The 14,186-nt window shown below is 41.9% G+C and overlaps 1 protein-coding gene across 1 annotated transcript in view; it reads right to left on the reverse strand.

The window, feature by feature from the left end:
- Positions 1-13,832, reverse strand: part of si:dkey-178k16.1 (band 4.1-like protein 1) — a 103,751-nt gene extending 89,919 nt beyond the window's left edge. Inside the window, exon 1 of the mRNA XM_055223170.1 lies at positions 13,817-13,832. The gene's annotated coding sequence lies outside the window, so the exon portion shown is untranslated. The remainder of the gene's footprint in view (positions 1-13,816) is intronic.
- Between the last annotated feature and the right edge of the window lie 354 nt (positions 13,833-14,186).

The raw sequence follows: 14,186 nt of genomic DNA on the forward strand, positions 1-14,186 counted from the left end.
AATCTTACAAAAGAAAAGATACAAAAGTTTAGCTGCTGCTACTTTCCATCTGTTGTTGAGTCTCTGTGATCATTCGACACTTGAATGAGTAAAGTATTTGTTTCCAGTGGTGGAACATACAAACATAAAAGTAGTAAAGTACTGTATTTTACTTGGGTAAATTTTCAAGTGGATACATGTTGGTTTTACTTCACTCCATTTGAGAGAAGTATCTGTACTTTCTACCCCACTACATTTTTGAACAGGACTGAAAAGCAAAACAATTTTTTATTATTGCTTGAGACCTGCTGAAAAGTCTGAGGGTTTATTTTCAACACGTTCATAGCTTGAACAAACAAAAATGTACAAATAAAAAATTAAAAAAAATTATCGATTCACTTGTTTCTGTTGAATAAAATTCAGCACAAATCTGTATCAAAATCACCGCATTAGAAGCTCAAAATCTGCGCAGAATACCTTTATTTTTTTACTCTAAGTACATTTTTAAGCAGGTTTTTTGATACTTTTAGTTTTTTCATATGATACTTTTGCATTTACTTGAGTCTTTTTTCCTCTGGTATCTTTACGTTTACTTAAGTAACAAAAGTTTTGCTCAGATTGGCCTTGAACTATGACCCTCGTCTGATGTATGCAGTGTTATTGTGTAACTCGCTCCAAGTCCAGAAACATTCTAAATTTAAACACTGCTCTACACTGTCAGGAGACGGGCCCTAGTCATGACTCACAGGTGCACTATGGGATGTCCACTACACACTCGCCTCTGATGTTAAGCCAAGCTCCAAACCAGAGGTGACAGAGCCTTTTCTGTATCAGCGCCCAGACCACAGAACAGCCTCCCTCTGCCTGTCAGGTCCACTCAGTCTTTAACGCGGTTTAAGACTAGAATGAAAATCCACCGCTCCTCCCTGGCATTTAATACTAGCTAGACAGGTGTATCTTGACGTTTTAATGAACTTTTCCTATGTATCCTATTATCTGTGTACAGTGGTCCCTCGTTTATCGCGGGGGTTACGTTCTAAAAATAACTCACGAAGTAACAGCGTTATTTTTTTACAATTATTCTATATGTTTTTTGCTGTAAAACCCCTCACCACACACTTTATACACTTTCCTCACACAGGCGTTAACATTTTCTCACATTTCTCTCTCGTTTAAACTCTCTCAAAGTTCAAACCTTCGTAGGCGTCTTTGTCGGTGCAGAACGTTTCGTCGACATTGTGGGTTTTGTCGGGGAGAAAACAAATTGCAAACATACAGCACTTTAGAGTCACACTGCGATCCGACGTTTATGCAAATTTGTCTGAACATATTCTGTACTGTACAGGAGACACGGCACGGAGGAGACTGATGGACAATGGTCTACAGTCCTACAGCCAATCAGGACGCAGAACACAATGGTCTACAGTCCAACAGCCAATCAGGACGCAGAACACAATGCACGTTCAGACGATGTAAAAAAGCATGAAAAATTGCTCTAAAATAATCCACGAAACTGCAAGACCGCAAAAGGTGAACCGCGATATAGCGAGGGGCAACTGTATTTGCTTTTTGTTGACTTTTATATGATTTTTCTGGGGAATTTGAAGTTGTTTTAAATGCGCTATAGAAATAAACTGGAATAAACTTGAACTGAATTGAACTGGAATGTCCCACAGTAGCTTTAACCTCATCAGTCTTGCGTTTATACCATTACAGGTGTTTTTTACTGCTCAAAAGAAAACCTTGAAATACATTTTTACTTAGACCGCTTTTCTATAGACCCAACCTGTAACTTCAACACTGTAAAACTGTGGCTTGTCTCAGTGTGAGTTTGATTTTAATGCCATAATAAGCAATGTAGCTATATCTCCATAGCAACAAGCAGACTGCAGACCTCCCAGCAGAATTGATTGTTGAGAAAGTTTAAATTTTGGGACATTTTGAACTTCTAACGTCAGTCCCGCACGTCCGCACAAGTTTCACGTTGTAAAAGAAACAAACCTGCCTGTGCTTCATCATTAGCTCAACACAAAGAGAGCGCTAAATGAGTAATATCCATATTATTATTATAGGAGCAGAGCAGGTCACTAAAGCTAATCCTATTTGATTAAAACAAAGCAGGCAGCTCCAGTCTCCCACAATGAGCTGTCACTACGCTGTGTTTGATTTATGAGATCATATCTGAAATATTCATGGAAACCTTCTCTTTTATTCTCAGCAGCAAAAGGTGATCAGGCTTTCATTTAGTCCAGGAAGTTATCAGGAAATAGAAAAATGACTTAACAAAGGCTCATTATAACACTGCACAAAGATACAACATTTACAATCTCAGTCATTCTTACTTTTAGAAGTTTTTGGTTTTTAATTTGAAAGATTTCTACAGTGAAAGTTGTTATAATTGTTTGGTTTTAATTATTCAGATTCGGCGCGAGCTTTGCTGTTTGAAGGAGCTGAGTCAAAAATTAAAGCTCTCGATTTACCGGTTAATCTACCTGTGCGTTCCTGCCCTCACCTGTGGTCATGAGCGCTGGGTAATAACCGAAAGGACAAGAAAAGCGTGGATACAAGTGGCTGAAATGAGTTTCCTCCTCAGGGTGGGTGGGCTCTCAGAGATAGGGTGAGGAGCTCAGTCGACTGGAGGAGCTTGGAGTAGAGCCGCTGCTCCTCCACATGGAGAGGAGCAGCTGAGGTAGCTCGGGCATCTGTTCAGGATGACTCCTGGACGCCTCACTTCTTAGGTTGTTAGGACCCAGCTCGTACAGGGTCAGGGAAGTAACAAAAAAAGGATGGAAAAATGGTAAAGTAAGAAGTAACTTAATGAGCAGGGCTGTAGAAGGTAAACTAAACAAAAGGGATCTAAAATATTTAAACAGAAGGTACTTGTAAGGTTTTAAAGAAAGAAACAAAAGGTAAAGTTAAGTAAGACACAAATTTTACAATAACTAACTAATTTTGACAAACAATCAGAGTCAGTACTGACAGTGAAGTGTCTCAAAACACAGAGTTGCTGTGTCACTATGTTGTTAGTGAAAGAAACACACAAAAATGGCAGACTGGCTACCAAGACCAACAGCCTCAAACAGGTCCTGAATATTCTTAAATAGAGGGAGGCGGCTGCAGGTGGGCCCCAGGATTGGCCAGGCTGGGAAACCGTCCTCTAATCACAGGCAAGGGATCACGCAGCCAGCCCCTTTTCATGGGGGAAAGAGACAGATTCCGGGACACACACAAAACATAAGAGACAAATATAAACAATGAAAAGAACTTAAGACCACATAGGTGTTCCGGGCCCTGGAGGACGTGTCTGGGGTGAGGAAAGTCTGGGAGTCCCTGCTGAGACTGCCGCCCCCATGACCCAGCAGAAGAAAGCGGAAGAAAATGGAAGGATAGAGTGTGACTACAGGTTAGTGTGAATGTGCGTAACTGCAGAGGGACAATAGCCTCAATGGCCAATACTCCCCCAAAGAGTTTTGCCCCACTTTCATACCACATTCAAATTCAAGTACAAATGTTCAAATGGCAAACACAGAGCTTCAAAATGAGACTTATATTAAAAACAGAAATCCATATTAGGTTTTATAAGTCACTACAGGGGCAAACTACATTTAAACATGAAGAAAACATGTTCACGGGCCGGGGTTTTGCTCTGTTAAGACTCTAAATTAACTTTTTACCTGAGCACCCCCTTAGCTCCTCCAACCAAAACTGTCTGGCGCCGCCCCTGGCTCCACTGCAATATAAAGAAATCTGCACAGCTTGATACATAAAAAAAGTTATTTTCTTTGAGATTTCGAGCGCCACGGGGCACAAAAATATGAATACTTGTATCCGCAGGCGATAATCTACAGGGAGAAGGAGCTGCTGTAATGAAACAATAGAACTGATTGTTTAAGGGAACGGAGTAGGAGCCAGATATGTTAAAGAACAATCTCCATGGTGCAAAATGAAAGAAATATTGCAAAGATATAAGCAGTAAATAGTTGTTTGGGTTTTAGGAGAGTAGCAAGGATTCAGGAAGTGGATGCGGACACCGTAAATGTTTGTGTTGGACGAACAGGACTCAATGTGTTCTTTGGGATAAGCAATGTTCTGCAACTTTTGATTGTAAAAACTGGTAAAAATAAATAAATAAATAAATAAATAAACAATAATTAAAAATAAACAAATAAATATATGATAATAATAATAATTTTTAAACTGGATATATTTTCCTGTAAATAAAACACCAACATACTTTTTTAATTATGTGCTTGCCATAGACCAAAGAGCATGTTCAGCATTACATTCAACATTTCAACATTTTTTAAAGGTGCACTGTGTAACTTTTCTGGTGGAGGGTACGCTAGGGTCTGCTGTTTGTCTCCATAGAGATGTCATTACTTTGCGTAAAATGTGAACAGTCTTGTATTAAACCTAAATCAACTTATCTACTTATCTGTGGCAGGGCCCAGACTATGGAACAGCGCCCTCTGCCTGTCAGATCCTCTCAGTCTTTAACACAGTTTAAGACTAGAATGAAAACCCACATCTCCTCCCTGGCATTTAATACCAGCTAGACACGGCATCAGGGTGTTTTATTGTTCTTTTCCTACGTATCGTGTTACCTGTATATATATATATATATATATTTTTTTTACTTTTATGTGAAACACTTGCTGAGCTGAAGTTGTTGAATTGAATCTATTTCCATTGAGACGAGTAACAAGCCAGATCTACGGCGAGGCAACTCCGCTCACAATAATAACAAAAACTGCTTTTAAAGCTATCTGTCCAGAAATAACAGCACCAGCGTGAAAAATACCAGGCAAAACAATAACATCTCCATGCAGACAAGCGAGTGGTAAAGTTACATAGTGCACCTTTAAACACACCTGGCTGGATTTAACCATAATTAGCAACGTACGCTACCATTTTTGTGCTTCAGCCTTATATATTACTAATGGTAAATGGTCAAACAGTGAATGGTACCACACACACATTCATATATCAGTATACGCAGACACTGGGGCAATTTGGGCTAAGTGTCTTGCTCAAGGACACAACAACAGCATTCATCTACACTGTGGGAGCTGGAATTGCACCTCCAACCTGTGGACCAGTGGTTGTGGATGTGGAGGTTTATGTCTCGGTTTCAGTTTGACACATATATACTTTTCTTTATTCTGTTTTGCAATGGTATGGATTTTTAAGGCAGCATAAAAGATAACTCAGTCCCAAACTTTGTAGCTATTTCACTATCTCGCCTGAACATATTTTCCTTTCCGGGCCACCGTAGTCATTAGCTACAAATTGCACCATTTTGCCAGGCTATTCAGATACAAACACCCTCAAACTACCTCTTTACTTTTACTTAACAATGACGAGAATGTGACAGCATTCGAGTCAAACTGGCAAATTACACTGTATTATATGCTACGTTTGCGAGCGAGGAGGCGACAAAACGACAATCTGTACGACGGCTAACAGTGAGACATCAGGCGTGTCTCTTTAAGATGCGGTTGCCACGGTAACCTCTGCCTCACCTCGTCTGTCATGCATCTGAAAATAAGATAACGGAAGACTGTGAGAAGCCCCCCCCCCCTCCCGAGGCGAATTACAGGGGCGAAGAGAGCAGCGGTGACACACGAGCCGGAGCAGTGGGCGAGACACAAGATGACGTTTTGAGGTTGTTTTTTTTTGTTTTTTTTTTGACACAGATCAGAACCAAAACGCACAGACGCGGCAGGTTAGAAATGACATGTCAATCTGAAAGAGGTGTGAGTAAAATCAAAATGGGGTCAGAATATGAGAGTTTTACAGACCAATAGTATGCTTTTATAGACTAAACTGAATACAGATGGGGAGCAGCTAACGTTACTAAGCTAAAGTACAGATTTCTTGGGTCTAGCGAACAGAAATGATCACCGTTTGCGCATTTACCGTTTGGCTATTTCATGACAAAGTAGGGGAAACGTGGCTCTTTCTTGCCCCCCATCTGGGAGTATGACATCACCACATGCCACACTCTGGAAACACCACCAGCAGGAGGCAGCATAGGTTTTGTATTACATTAGTTGGTTAGATACAGGGATTGTTTTGTTGTTTTTTATCGTCATAAGTTACAGAAATTTGCATATACCCAAAGGCAATTAGAAATACCTGCCACTTCTCTACTCAAACAATAGAGCTGATTGTTTAGGGGGAAGTAGAACAGCAGCAAAAGAGCAACTGTATCTCCATGAAGCATATTGCCGTGAGATACTGCGAAATGTAATTAGGTGGATTTAAAGAGGATGTGCGTGTTGGAAAAAGTCGTTTTCATCATGTCGGTTTTTGCTGATTGAAACAAAAGGCAAATACGGCGTGCGTGGTCAAACATTACGCCTCTGTGTGTCAAAATAACAAGCCATGAAATCAAAAGACCAAGCCTCTTTTTCACCACACAGTTCACCACACAGCTGGACTCACCGCTCACAAAGCCGTAATTGGGTCATGGACTGGTCAGTGCTTGTGGGAGGATGAAGGTTTTCAGCATTCCTTCAAGACTCATGTGCTTTGATGGGGAAAAATATGACATAGTGTAGTGGTTTAACATAAGATATAAGATAAATACAATCTAATATAACGCTAAGTCTCTGTGCGTGTTTCTGTACGGAAAAAATGGCAGTACTGACAATTGTAAATGTGAAAATACTGTATGTCGCTGAGTGTTATCTTAAACCATGCAGCCAGGTTTGTTTTGTGAATGTGGGGTGGTACTGTGGCAGAGGTTGAACCAAAATAAAATGAGGTTTCACTTATTCATTCATAATTTAAAGTGCAAATAGCAAGCACATGTGTTTTATATACAGATGTAACCGTTTCTGGATTTAAACAACATGCCAGAAAACAACATATTGTGCTGTAATGGAATTGGCAATACTGAATGTGACAATACAATGCATTTTCTTCAGTGTTTTGGGTCCAAATCCCCATACAGCAGATAGCAAATAATATAAAAAATAGACTGGACACTGGACAGTTCCTTAAAGGGCCCATATTACGCGATTTTCTGATCCATGTTACTATAATCTTGTTTCCTCATCACAAACATACCTGGAGTTGTGTTTTGTTTCATTCTCGCATGTTTAATGCACAAACTTGACTTCTTCTCTCAAACAGAAAACGCTCTGTTCCACCTTGTGATGTCATGCGGTGATACAGGAAGTGCTCCACTGTGTTTTTAACTTCCAACGCAAAGCAAGGCAAGTTCTTTACAGAATAAAAAAGACATTTAAATCACAATGCAACAAATTGAAACATAAATAATCACAAATAATCATGATAAAATTAACATTAAAGGAGAAAAGTGCAGAATAAAAACCCTTTCAGTCATATGCACAGCGAAAAAGAACTGTTTGGCGTCTAGATTTAAACATTGTCAAAGTAGAGGCCTGTCTCACATCTTCAGGAGGAATGTTCCAGGTTTTAGTTGCACAAAACTGAAACTACAATTATCCCGCTTTAGTCGTGCCCCTGAGCCCGATCCCTGAAGTCCTCAGAGTGTGAGAAGGTTCATATGGTACTAACATGTCGGAGATGTAACCTCAAAACACCTTCACTAGATTCATTTGGATGATTCTCTCTATTGAACAAAAGGTAAACGGCAGCTCTGACATCACAAGGTGGGACAGAGCATTTTGAGCTTTGGAGATGTTACAGACTAATAATAAAGTGTTACTCAAACATGTGTGAATGAAACAAAACACAACTCCAGGTTTGTTTTTGATGAGGTAAGAGCATTATAACATGGCTTAAAGTTCACAAGAGTCACTTTTAAGCGTCTTATACTAATTTCCCTCATCATTCTTTTGTATTTGAAGTGTTTGTAATCTTTGAAGCACCATTGTTCTGAATATTCCTGTTAAAACCTACAGACATAATGTTTAAAGCCAGCACAAAAATCACGCCTTCTGAAAAAAAAAGAACTAGAGGTTTTTAATCCTGTATTTACTTTTATAACTGAATATCTCCTGACCATTTTTCCCTGATATCATGATTTCTTAAGGCATTTAACAGCGACCTTAGTTATACTCAGGAGAGCTTCGGCATAATGACCGGCCTTTCTTCGCCCTGATCGACTATTTATGAAGACGGAGCGCGGGGCCAGTGTCTGACAGTGTATTATCCGAGCGCACCTCTGAAGCTGCCCCGCCCGTTCTCGGAGGTGCCACTTCATCTTGTGGAGAATTACAATTTGGCTGTGAGCGCACCTCTGGCAGCGCCTCAATGAGCTATTACAAATCGATCAGAGGGCGATTTAGACAGGGCTCAGGGGAAGTGTGGTTTTAAACATGGGAGTGTTCTACATTCACTCATACATGTGCAAACACAATGCAACCCACAATGCACTGCTCCTCACTGAAGAATAGAGCGTGTACTAGATCTAAGGCCCAGATGGTAGTACACATGAATAATATAACAGAAAGTGCACTGGGATAGTATATGTGTTGCCTGGAAATATCACACTACATCACTTTGTACACAGTTTTTACAGGTTACTAAGGATTTAAGTAAAGTTATAAAGACAACAACGGATAAAATGTAGGTAAATATACAGTCTTAAAGGTTCACTTTGTAACTTTTATGGGAGATTATCCTCATGGAGACACCTGCACTTTTCCACTCAAAGCAACATCTCCATGGGGACTAGCAGGTGGAGGAGACAGATATGCGTTTTGCTATACTGTGGAACATTCCAGTCAAAGCAACATCTCCATCCTACGCCAAAAACAGTTACCCATAGCGGTTATGCATTGACGTCATTTTATTTGAAAATTGCCCCTCAACATTCAGACTAAGGCAGCAACCATAGACTGTATTCTAAATGGACAAAGCTAACCTGCTAGCCGCTGCGTTCCAAATAGGAAGTGAGCATGGGCGCGCTTCCGGCTCCATAGATCTAATTTGCGTTACCATCGAAAACCGTCGCCTCTCGCTGTAAATCCTGCTGTCAGACTCGTCACTTTGGTCGTAAAATGTTCGTATAAACCTGCTCTACATGATCCTGGTGTTTCTGTTTCGCTATTCTGTCTCTAAATCAAGATATGAACATTAATAACAGACAAATCAGCTGCCTTCTTTCCCCGAGGTCGCTTCCTCTAGCGTTAGCAACAGATTTGATTGACAGCGTTGCTAAGCGCCTGCTCTCTGCTGAACCAGCAGTGCAGACAGGAAAGCAAGTTACCTTCAACAGCCTCGCTCCAGACTGGCTCTTTGGTTGCTATGATACTCACGGTCGGAAATCCTAATATTCAACTCGACTCCGAATTCGCCACTACGAACGCTACGGGTGAAGTCATGCTCACTTATTCCACTTCTTTGTACAGTTTATGGCAACAGCAACAGACAAAAATGTGTTTCTTTGCTTTTTTCTATCTCATTTTCTTCCACTGAGCTTTGGTTTTCACTCGCCAACAAGTATTTCCACAACACACGGTCACAGAATCGTGTTATTTCAGGAGACAAAAGGTTCAGTTCATGTGTGTCTGACCCAAAGTCTGTATCAGTGATAAATGTGAGCGTCGCCTGCTGTGTCCCTGTTGTTTTGCTAACTGCTAACTGGTTTTCTACAACTGTTGACTTGATTTTCTCGTTTTAAATGTCAGGTCCAAACTAAATATTGATCACAGTTGCAGACTTTTATATTTGTTCTTAAACTGCAGCAGCTCCGTCACATTTTAGATTGAGTGTTTGGAGCTTTTACAGAACAAAATGTCATTACTCACCGCTGACACTCGTATACCTTTGCCACTCGCGCATAAAATTCCAAAGGTTGTGATGTCATCTGCATAACCTCTACAGCGCACCTCTAAACCTGCCATCTGTAAGCGTATTTGATTTTTTTTTTCACCAGCAGATGGCAGATGTGAAACCTGCCCCCCTTTTTCCCCTCACCGGGCCTTTGTTCGGGCTCCCCTGTGCTCTCTGGTCTTCTTCTGTCAGGTCAAAGCCGGCACACGATCAGAAAGCAGTAACGTAGATAACATCTAGCGGTGTTATGTGAGAATACAACAGAGGCGGGTCGGTCGAGCTGGATACACGAGGGACTTTAAACCAATAAACCTGTATGAGTACTTGACACGATGCCAAAATGTGATTATAATCCAAACGGCAGATACGCTGAAGGTAAAATAACACTACAATACAGTGGTCCCTCGTTTATCGCGGGGGTTACGTTCTAAAAATAACCCGTAAGAGGCGAAATCCGCGAAGTATCAGCTTTATTTTTTACAATTATTCTATATGTTTTTGGCTGTAAAACCCCTCACCACACACTTTATACACTTTTCTCACACAGGCGTTAACATTTTCTCACATTTCTCTCTCGTTTGAACTCTCTCAAAGTTCAAACCTTCGTAGGCGTCTTTGTCGGTGCAGAACGTTTCATCGACATTGTGGGTTTTGTCGGGAAGAAAACAAATTGCAAACATACAGCACTTCAGAGTCACACTGCGATCCAACGTTTATGTAAATTTGTCTGAACACATTCTGTACTGTACAGGAGACACGGCACGGAGGAGACTGATGGACAATGGTCTACAGTCCAACAGCCAATCAGGAAGCAGAACACAATGCACGTTCATACACAACTGCACTAAAAAAATCTGCCAAACAGCAAGACCGCGAAAGGTGAACCTGATATAGCGAGGGACAACTGTAATTGTAAATGGAGACCTGGCATAAAACAAACAAAAAACAATGATGTGACGTTTGTGAATAAGTTGGCTCTTTTGAACAGTTCCTTAACGTTAACAGCTGGAACCAGATCTCAGCTTTCTTTCCAATTTTAATGCATTTTTATCCTGATTAACACTGAACTGAGACAAGAATCAGCTCATAAGCAAAGCAGCTGACATGAGTGAGAGCTTTGTGCACAAAAAAAAAACAACACATTTGGCATCAGAATAACAGTTTTTTAAATTATTATTCTTGTAGTGCAACGTTTTATTTAGATTCTGAATCATTTGAAAAGGTAAACTCACTCCCACTCTCAGTTTGAACCACATCTGAGCCTTGGTCATGTCTCTCTGTGATTAGTTTGCAGATAAAATTTGTTCTGACATTGGCTTCTGTCATAAATAAATAGTTAAGGAGACAGTTTTTTCTTTGACATGGTTTCAGATCCCATGAAAGAGCCGAAAGTCACATCACTAATAATTTCATTTGAATGCCATATACGAGTTGAAAATGTTGGAAAATAGAACTGCTGCTAATGTCAAAAGCTGTACCTCATCACAACATAAACATGAAGCAGCAGTATCGGTCCCGGCTCGCGCTGCTCTCTGCCCGTCCACTGGTGTTTAGCCCACATATCCCCACCTCATTCTAGAGCACATGACGCTGCCTGGCGGAGCTGTTTTCCACAGATACGGAGCGAACGCAGTGTATCATTCTGTTAGTACACATTACCTGCAGCCAGTTCCTCAATACACGCTCACAACAACAGCTTACAAAAACAACTAGCCAATATTTATCCCTCTTCTGTTCGAGGAAGGAGTCATTTTACAGAGAAACAAGCCAATGTGTGTAACAATATAGGCCCGGCCCAGTCATCACGGCCACAGTTTTGGCTCGTGAGGAGGGTGGAAGTGGAGCAGTGATGGGGATGAGAGCGCACACAGGGACAGACAGGAGGACAGCACCCAACGGACCCTGCCCTGGAGAGTTGGAGCAGCTGCAGCAGTGTGGGGCCTGTGCTGATAAGGCTAAGTCTGGACGACTGGAACTCTACTAATATAACCTCTATTAATTTAATCTCTGGAAACATTAAAAGGGCTAAATCAAGTCACGGCTAATGGAGCTCAGCGGTCCCTCCCACTTCGAAGTCAGCTCGGGTTCTGGAAGAAAATTTACCATTGACTTTTCCCCAAAAAATTCAAATATTAAGTGAGTTCAAAGGCATCCCGGAGGCTAACCAGCTACGTGCTAGTTAATATCCATAACACGGTTGTTTTAGGTCCAAAACCCACATTTAAAACGCAAGATTCAGCAAAATGTTGTAATAATTTCACAGTTTATAAAGTTGCAGAAACAGATTTAACATAAAATTCTCAGTCGTGTGGTCATTAGTTACTACAGAGCCGTATAGCCTTGAGCTTTCAAACTTTTAATACACATTTTTTTCAGAAAGTCTATGAGGAAAAATGAATGGGAATTTTACTTTTGGAACCAGGGACGGGCGGTCACGGATGAGCTCCATATGAGAGATAAGACCGAACTACGACTGTGCCAAAATACTGAAATAAAGAAATGTCAATGGTAATTTGGTGAAACTGTATTGATGTTGGTGTCTATTTTAACAAGATCAGCCTAAAAATTGTTGGGTCTATTTGACAAAAAAAGTTGCAGCGCTAAGATTTTGTTGCTTATTCAGAGAAAGGAAACTTGTTTGTGTCGTGCAGTCAGCAGATTCACTCCTCAAATGAAGGAGTCAATAAGATGTTTTGCGAGTTTGGTCCCTTCCTATCGCTAAACATTTCCTGTAAACTAAACAAAAAGAGCAGGAAACAGTCATATGTGTCACTGCTGTTATGTAAATGTGTTTATGTAAATATCATAGATCAACTTATCCATTGCTATGGTTATGGTAAAGTATAGAAGCATTTAAAGGTCTTATATTACACAAAATTGACAAAAACATACCTGGAGTCGTGTTTTGTTTCATTCACACCTGTTTCTGTAACTCTGCATTATTAGTCTGTACATCACCAAAGCTCAAAATGCTCCGTTCCACCTTGTGATGTCATGAAGTGGCAGTTTTCAAGTTAACAGCTACATTTTTTACCTTTAGTTCAGTAGAAATTGCCAATTCCAGGACTGAACTCATCCAAAATGATTCTAGTGAAGGTGTACGGAGTTTAAAAACACAGTGAAGCACTCCCTGTGTCACCACATGATGACATCACAAGGTGGAGCAGAGTGTTTAGAGCTTGAGAGAAGAACTGTGCGTTAAACATGCGTGAATGAAGCAAAACACAACTCCAGGTCTGTTTGTGATGAGGAAACAAGATCAGGAAATAGCGTAATAAGTGCCCTATAAACAATAAACTAATTTACTCGACAATTTCTGCTTTTGCTCCACATCACGTGACTCAACTTGCTCTGTCTTTACTTCAAACTGTTGCACCCCTGAACTCCTCTTTTTATAGATCCATCACTGGAGTTGCTGGAGGCATGGTTAGAAGTTACTCGCACAGGCTGTACATGTATAAAAATATGACCCAAGCTTGGTCTGAGCCGTGCGTTTTGACCCTCTCCACCACATGTGCCACGGGAGCTTGTGGTTTGCGCGCGCTCTCCTGCCCCCTGCGCCACGCCCGCGACAATACACCGCATGCAAATAGCTCATTATCTCAGCATCGGGGTTAGCTCCTAGCCCTGGGACTCAGCTCCTCCAAGAAAACCACACAATAAGTGCACAGGGTCTGCCACCACAGCGCTGCGCTCAGTAAACGCGCTCACATAGGCTGCACCTGCCCTGCTCTCCTCTTCCTCCTCCTCCTCCTTTTCCTCCTGCAGGCCGGAGGAGCAAGGACCGGAGGATGCTCTCATGGTACTCCGCTATTCAAACCAGGCTGCCGACCATATTGGCTGGATTAAAAGCTCCCAGGCAACACCCTCCTCCTCCTCCTCCTCCTCTTCATCCTTTCACTACACTTGAGGCACAAAGCGGTCGCCTCCTTCCCCAACACCGGATAAAAACGCTTCGCAACAGCCCCGTTCCAAAGTGCACAGCGGCATGTAACCACAACCGGTGAAGCAGCGTGCACCTGTTCCGCTGTCAGCCCCGCTACAGCCCCCCCAAACAAACACGTACCTGTGCAGCCCGCCGGTGTCAAGCCTCTCTCCGGTTCATCGAGAGCGCACGCCGAACGCCTCCTTCGCCCCGGTAAAAACGCGTCCCGTCTCCTCTCGTCTCCTCCTTCCTCCAGGCTCAACGCGGATGTGATGAGGAGGACACGGCGGCTCGGTGCGATGATGGGTGAAAGAGGAGGCTACGGGGAGCAGGGAGGCGGCAGAGAGAGGCGTTTTCACCGTGGAAAAGCAGCTGGGAAACTCCTAGCGTCGTGCGTAAGACGCGAGGAGCGGTGGCGGTGATGACACGCGGCGTCGACACTGCGCGCGCCTCATTCCGGGTCATTTTAAAAAATCTGTGGCGAGAGGAAATCGTTACAACACAGAGCTGT

This window comes from Periophthalmus magnuspinnatus, chromosome 7 (genome assembly GCF_009829125.3).
Source record: "Periophthalmus magnuspinnatus isolate fPerMag1 chromosome 7, fPerMag1.2.pri, whole genome shotgun sequence".
Lineage (NCBI taxonomy): Eukaryota > Metazoa > Chordata > Actinopteri > Gobiiformes > Gobiidae > Periophthalmus > Periophthalmus magnuspinnatus.